This window comes from Cystoisospora suis (genome assembly GCF_002600585.1).
Source record: "Cystoisospora suis strain Wien I chromosome Unknown contig_2904, whole genome shotgun sequence".
Lineage (NCBI taxonomy): Eukaryota > Apicomplexa > Conoidasida > Eucoccidiorida > Sarcocystidae > Cystoisospora > Cystoisospora suis.
The window spans coordinates 1-233 of NW_027155700.1; positions in this window are offsets into that span (position 1 = coordinate 1).

A 233-nucleotide genomic window follows, 5' to 3' on the forward strand; every position below is an offset into this window, starting at 1 on the left:
AAGAAACCCGATGTGTATAAGTATGTAAGTGCATATAGATGTCGATCTGCTGATATGCCGTTCCTCCCCTGTGAAGAGAAGTAGAAATTTGTGAAGGAGAGAAGTGAGAGACAACATGTACATGCACTGTCCAAGAAATACACGACTACTATGTCTCTATATCTCTACACATCCAAACATAAGAGAGAGAGAGAACTCTTTTCTCCCTTCTCTTTCTCTCTGTCTTTCCTTCT